Source organism: Miniopterus natalensis, chromosome 5 (genome assembly GCF_054644295.1).
Source record: "Miniopterus natalensis isolate mMinNat1 chromosome 5, mMinNat1.hap1, whole genome shotgun sequence".
Classification (NCBI taxonomy): domain Eukaryota; kingdom Metazoa; phylum Chordata; class Mammalia; order Chiroptera; family Miniopteridae; genus Miniopterus; species Miniopterus natalensis.
In genome coordinates this window covers 68167607-68173800 of record NC_142085.1, presented here as the reverse complement: position 1 = coordinate 68173800, position 6194 = coordinate 68167607, and the positions used below count along the sequence as shown (strand labels likewise).

The 6194-nt window shown below is 41.2% G+C and overlaps 1 non-coding gene across 1 annotated transcript; it reads right to left on the bottom strand.

Annotated features, from left to right (window-relative positions):
* Window positions 1-852: 852 nt before the first annotated feature.
* On the bottom strand, window positions 853-1014 carry LOC148093124 (U1 spliceosomal RNA). The gene has a single exon (XR_015714651.1). It is a non-coding gene; the product is annotated as a U1 spliceosomal RNA (small nuclear RNA).
* Window positions 1015-6194: the final 5180 nt, after the last annotated feature.

Here is a 6194-nt window from a genome sequence, read left to right as displayed (position 1 = left end):
ACCTCTTGAGCCAATTAAGCAGAGAGGGTTGAATCATAGGTGAGTGTTTATTCCAATATTGTCAGCAATATGGGAGAGCAATAAAGGTCATCCACAAAAACCTGCTCCCTGCCCCTGCATAAGCCAGCTGCTTATATTGGGTAGAAAGGAGAGTAGGAATTACAGGCATGGAGAGGTAGGCAAGGTGGGCTGGGGGTCGCAAGGACGCCATTGTTTGGGGAACAAGGTTGTTAATCTTTCCATGAAGATAGGCAGTTCTCGGAGGGTAATTCCTATGTCCCAGGGCATACAACTCCCAGCCAGGTTAGAAAGTGCTTTTTCTAGTTAGAACAGAACAGTCACAGTTAACAGAACATGATGATTATTTCTTATAATTATAGCTAGCAATCATGGGCAACAGAGCACGATCAACATCTCTGCCCCTAACACTTCCGTGTGAAACTTTCCCTTCCCAAGATCAAGCCTGATTTAAACTCAGGGACCGACTTCTCTCTTCTCTGCCCCACCTCATTCATGGGGACAAACTGCTTAGAGAGCCAGGCTTGAGAAGAGATAATTAGTGGTAAAGAGCCCGATTTTCTTTATGGCAGAGTCAGGTGCTGCTGTAACCTTGTGGTATTACTCTTAGCTAACATATGTGTGGTCTCTGACCCTTTTTTCATGGAATAATCCTGCAATCTGATTTCTCAGAGGTCATTCTACAGAAGACTTCAATGTATGATGGAAAACATCTTTCATCTGGATGTTTTCTTCCCCTCTTAGACCTGGAATTTTAGTATCCACTTCTCTACTGGGTTAGTTTATTCCTTCAAGGAGTCTTTTTAGGTAGAGTCTCTCTCTTTTTTTTTCCCCCAGGGGAGAGCATGACTGCAGTCCTCCACTACCACAAATTAGGCAGTTGAGTTTCCCACATTTGGGGAAATCGCAGGGGTCAGCACACTTGGACTGCAGTGGGTGAGCCTCGCCCTGGAAAATGACCTTTGCGATTATTGTATCTCCTCCACCCACAATTGACTGCTCTTGTAAGGTCCGTATTCAGCCTCCTAGAAATCATGACCCTTTGCCTAGAGTCTTTCCAGCTCTCAATGGTGTCCTCCTTTTTCTCTTTCTGGTAGGCCCTTCTGGCTGGCTTATCACCTTAAAGCTTCTTCTGGAGAAGCACCTCAACAATATACATTATCAAATTAAAAAAATAAAACGGCATGGTGCTGAACAGTGCATATAGAATGATACCATTTGGGTGAGAAAAAGTGTGTGTGTATACATATGTATATGTATACACACATATATGTACAGGGATGGGCAAAAGTAGGTTAATAATAATAAATAATACAATACTTAATAAATAATACAAGAATAAAGTCTGTACTTTGCGTACTCACAACTGTAAACCTACTTTTGCAAACCCTTATATACACACACATATATTTTATGTAAACATACAAATATTTCATGTGTTTCAGGTTTACATTATTGATTATTCCATTTCAATACAAAATATTGCCCTATTCTTTTACTCATGCATAATATTCCTTTGCATGAATGCGCAATGTGTGTGTATGTATATATGTATATATACTCATAATTTTGTATTTATAATGTGTATTTATAATGCATTATAATGCATATATTTATAAATCCATATATAAAACATGTATATATGTATAATAAACATATGTGTGAGTAGATAACCTCTGGAAATACATAAAAAATAGTTTAGTAAGAGTTGTCTCTGAAATTGTTATAAGACGATAAGGAGACCTCGGTTCTTGTCTTCTTGAGGGAAAGATGTCAATCAAGAGACAAAGTATAGAAAAGAAAGCAAGAATGTATTGGCCACAGCAAAAATATACTTGGAATAGTGAAACAAGGAAGGGCATAGAAGATGCAACAGGAGAGCCTAGGCTGGGCTGCTTTGGATCGCTGAGAAGTCAGAGAGAAGGGCGCCTTGGAGACAGGTTCAGGGGGTAAGCCCAGAACAAGCTGCCACTGCCCATTGCTCCCCTGGTTGCAGGTCTTGGGGGATCCCCTCAGAGGGGGGAGGGGGGAGGGGGAGAGCACACATGCTGGGTCCTTTGTCCTGAGGGTATTTCTTGCAGGTGGAAATCTTAGGGGAGGTCTCAGGGGAGGGTCTCAATAGAATACTCATCAGCTTTCCAGGTGTGCTCTTTCAGGGTCGTGGTCTCCACTGATTGGTCGGTGCCAAGGTAGGAGGTCATTAGTCAATGTAGCTGGTCCTGAGGCCACCATGGTGTGGTGTGCCACTTGTCCGGTTTTGCTGCTTTTCTAGGCCTAGAGTTGAAATACAGCTGAGGCCTAGATATTCATCTTTAGGGAGGAGCGCTTGGGGATTTGGCTCAGGGGTTCCAAACTGCATGACCAGTGATATGCTGGGGGAGGATAGGTTACCCTGGGGACAAAGTTCCGTTTTCCCAGTTTTGCCCCTTGCGAGGCATCCGGGGCTTCCTGCCCTGGTGTTTTTGTATTCAAATTTCTGTACCTGGGATCCTTTACCTGGCCCATCTAACACAAATCATATATTCTCAAGTGTCCTTGGTTTAGGGAAGACAGGACTTACTAGGTGGCTGCAAACTGCTGTTTAACAATCTATCTCAGTTTCCCTGTTCTACTTGTCCTGGAATTTTCCTAGCTTCTTCTTACTCTGCTATAAGAAACTGGAGAACCAGGTAGTTCTGGAAAAGAGGAGTGAAGATTTTTTACTGTATATTATTTTGTACCATTTAACTTTCGGAGTGTGTTTATATGTATCACTCCAAAATAAAATTTTTTAGAATTATTTTTCAAAATAACCTTTTACTTTACAACAAAGCCTATCATATTCCAGTGAATAGTATATTGTCCTTGTGAATCTGCTTTGGCTTAAATGACGGTAATTCACTGGAAGAAGGCAGGTAACAGGGAAATAAAGCCAAAGACACAGAGAACCCTGCAAGTCGAAAATCAATTATAAAAAAACAGCAACAGTAGCAGCAGCAACAACACTATACACCTATGGAAATCAGTTTTCAAAAGACATGTTATGCTACTTTCCAGGATATCCATTTTAGAAAAAAATTGTATTTCAGGTTAAAGAATTATATTAACAGGCACATACATATTTCTTAACCTAATCAATTTCTAGCCTTATGCTTTATATATAAATTGCCGCTAGGGGGCAGTATGTTTTTACAAGGTGAAGAGCGGAAAGTCAAAACAGTACTATTGTTGTTTGCATTATTCTGCTAAAATTTGTTATTTAGTCAGAAATATTTTTTATTATGAACTCCATTTTGAGATAGTATGTGCTGAAGAATACTGAAAAAATAGCAAAACTTTATTAGACGAGTGAAATTCATTTTTCACAGACAAAAGATGGTAAGAGGTATTCTTTAACAAATTATTTTTGGTCAGTCTCTCAAGAACCAATATACATGAAAGTGTTTTGTTCTGTTTTGAAATCCTATGGGCAAATATTAGTGTAAACATTTTTCTCAGAGATAGAACAACGATTCTATTCATTTTTTGAACCTGCACTAAGGAAGCTAGGGAAAATAAGTCAGGACATTCTCAATTTGAATGTGAAGCTAAGCGCCCAACAAGCCTTAGTCTACTCCCAGGCTCATCATACATGCAGAACTATAAGCTTCATTTAATTACATAAACAAGAGAAAAGTAAGGGTGTTTTATTGCTTTAAGAAAAATCCTTTGGAATATTATTCAGCCTTTAAAAAGAATACTGCCATTTGAGATAACTTGGATGAACTTGGAGGTTCATTATGCTAAGTGAAATAAGCCAGACAGAAAGACAAATACAGCATGATCTCACTTATATGTGGAATCTAAAATAGTCAAGGCAGAAGGTAGAATGGGTGGTTGCTAAGGACTGGGGGAGGCAGGAATAGGGAGATGTTGGTCAAGGAGTACAAAATTTCAGTTGTGTAAGATGAATAAATTCTGTAGATCTAATGTACAGCATTGTGACTCTAGTTAATAGTGCTGCACTGTATACTTGAAATTTGTGAAGAGGGGTAGATTTTAAATGTTTTCACCACACATGCACACACCCAAAAGAAAATAGTAACTATGAGTTGATGGATATATTAATTACCTTGATTGTGGTGATTATTTCACAGTATACATGTATATCAAGTTAGACATCTTAATATATACAATTTTTGTCAATTATGCCTAGTAAAGCTGGGGGAGTAAAGTCCTTTCCATGAGAAGGGTGATATTGAAATTGCCCTTGAAGCAAACTGCTGAAGTCTGGAGTCTCCTGTCTGTAGAATCACATGCTTTTAACATACCACACAGTTCTTTTGAAGGGAAAAATACAAACTTTATCTATATAGAGAAAAGGGAGGGGTGATCTAAGAACTGATCATTAGCCAATTGAAGTTCATGTGGGAAAATACAGTTTCAAATATGCATGGCCTTTGAAAATACAAAACATATGTACTTCTTAAGAAAAATGTACAAAACAAACAAAAAACCAAAAAATAATTTTAAGCCCCTTTGTAACCACGTAAGAGGTGAACTAAAGTGAAAGGCTGAAGTAGGTCTACAAAACAACCATTGGTTTTAAACATAGGATTTAGTCTAAAATCATTTAAATATGGTCTAAAAAACAAAATGCAACTTTGGAAAATTACTGAAATAAATGATACATAATGTACAAAATAAAATCCTTGCAATGTAAAGTAGGTCTCAGATACCAGATTATATTTTAAAAGAGGAAGGAAGATGAGAAAAAAGTAAAAATACTAAATTATTTTACAAAAGGAAGAAGTAAGCAGAAGTTTTATACTTTGTGTTGGTAGAAACAAATTATACTTTGATAGAGATTCTTGGGAAATTTAAGTAACCATAATAGAATTGATAGGGGCCCTTAAAATATCCAAAGATTGAGCATCTGAATTAATCTGAAATATTGTTATATTACTTATAGAATTGTAGAACACATATACTTATGTGAGCAGGAGTTTAAGTTTCTTTTTCCTAGGCCTTTACGCCCGTATATTCCCCTTGACTCCGGACAAAGCAATTAATGAGGTGACACAACTGTGGACAATGTATCCTTGACGGGACATGGTCAAGCCAGCCCAATATCTTATTGAGACATAGGAGATGACCAAGAATAGCTGGTGCCTGCAGACCTCCTGGGCTGCACAATAGCTGCATTCAGTTCCCAGCCATGGTTCACCCCGTTTCCCTATATAGCCCCATCCCTCTGGCCATTCCTTAAGACAGGTTTTGGATGCTCTTATGCTGTCTTGTTGGTTGGTGGGCCTTCTCAATAATCGCCTTATGTGATTCAACCCTGCCTCCACTGAATGGGATACAACCACAGGCAGCCCAAACCTCACCGAGGTTTCCCAGCAACAGAATGAAAATCAGAACGTATAATTTCTAAAGCATTAAGGGAAATAAAAACAGGTATGCAATAAATTTAATTTTCTTTCGATCAGTTTCATTTCTCTTCTGGTGCCCCAGTTCTGCATGGATGGTGGGCAATCTTATTCCCAGATTTTAAGGGTTGTTCTTCCTTAGCCTAATGTTGTGGCAAAAGTCTGAGAGGTTTATATAATCGTGCAAAGGCAGGCAATCTAGTGCCTGAGAGAGAAATCCATAGATGACTCCTCACATTAACCTTGTGTGCACGGCCTCTCCCGGCTTCCTGATCCCACATTTCACTCAGGGCACAGGAATTTTTCTGCGAATTTTCTGGGTGCTCATGCTGTCCTCCCAGGTTCGCTGCCAGCGGGGATGCTGTGGATCTTCTCCGTGGCCAAGCAAGTTAGCCCCTTCCTTCCTCACTTCCATCTTTCCGAAGCTAACAGCGGAGCCTGAAAACAAAGGGCGTTTGGCAGCTTCCCTGCACCAGCTCTGACCCTCTGTCGCACCGCCGAAAACACGCAGCCCGTGCAACAGGCGTCCCGGGTCCCGCACTCGCTCCGGACCCCGAGGCCGGCTCAGCTGGGCTGGCGGCGGAGGGGGGGGAGGGGGAGGGTGGCGGGAGGGGAGGGGGGGAGGGTGGCGGGAGGGGAGGGGGGGGAGGGTGGCGGGAGGGGAGGGGGGAGGGGGAGGGTGGCGGGAGGGGAGGGGGGAGGGTGGCGGGAGGGGGGAGGGGGAGGGTGGCGGGAGGGGAGGGGGGAGGGTGCCCGAGAGCGGAAGAGAGGCGCGAGGCAGCGGAA